This window comes from Penaeus monodon, chromosome 15 (assembly GCF_015228065.2).
Source record: "Penaeus monodon isolate SGIC_2016 chromosome 15, NSTDA_Pmon_1, whole genome shotgun sequence".
NCBI lineage: Eukaryota > Metazoa > Arthropoda > Malacostraca > Decapoda > Penaeidae > Penaeus > Penaeus monodon.
The window spans coordinates 36,917,306-36,918,325 of NC_051400.1; positions in this window are offsets into that span (position 1 = coordinate 36,917,306).

Below are 1,020 nucleotides of genomic sequence, written 5' to 3' on the forward strand. Positions count from 1 at the left end.
TTGACCTGAATCACTCCCCACGGTCTGTGGTAGTCCCCTTTCCCTATTAGCACTGGGCAACCCCCCTTGGCTGCGATTTCGGCTATCAACCCTTCACCAGAATCCTTGCTGGCCGAGGTCATCCCCGGGGATTGGGGAGTACAAAGGTAGGGGGTTTTTTCATTTTCTCTGTTCTCCTTTTCCCCTTTTTTTCTCTTTTTTTCTATCTTTTCCCCCCTCCCTCTCCCCTTAAAATTTTAATTTCATTACCGAATGACAGGGTTATATCTCAGCTTGACCTAACTCTTTAAACCTTTTCTCATTTATTAAAATCATTGTAAACCCTTCTTGGGTTTCCTTCCCGCCTAGGGCTAGGTTAAACCTGTGAACAATATAGTTTTTTATTTTGCCATGTCTTGGGGCCAAGTGCGGGTATTACTTGATAAATACCCTGTGCCATTTGGGTTTCAGAGGGGGGCCCCTATTTCTCCCAATTTTTGCAGCATCCTTGTTTAGTACCTCTTAAAAATACTAGAACCCTAAAGTGAAAGAAAAAATTTTTTTTTACATTTGCTTTTAAATTTCCCGCATCAAACCCTTTTGGACCCCAATTGAGCTCAAAAACAAACAAGCTAGGCATAAAAAAGGGAAACTGTTCATTAACACTAAACAACCTCCTTTACAGACCGCTGCCAATTTTTTTTAAAACCATGGCATTTGGGCAAAGTGGTGCTATTACCACCTTTACACAGAAAAAGAAACAAAAAAAAGGGTTTTTAACTTTTCTCTCCTTTTTAACTGTGGGTTCCAAACTGCAGGGCCTGGGTTTTTGTTAAGGTAGTCTCTGCTGAGAAGAAATTAGCTACGTTTTCCCTCCATTATAGACCAGCCCGTGGTAGAGAATGCTTTATACCCAAGAAAAAACAAAATACAATATTTATGCCCTTATCTTGTTTTTATGATCCATAACTTGCCCAAACCCTTTTTAGGGTATTTAGATAGATAATTAAGTAATTTCTGGCTGTTAATCTTTGTTTTTTT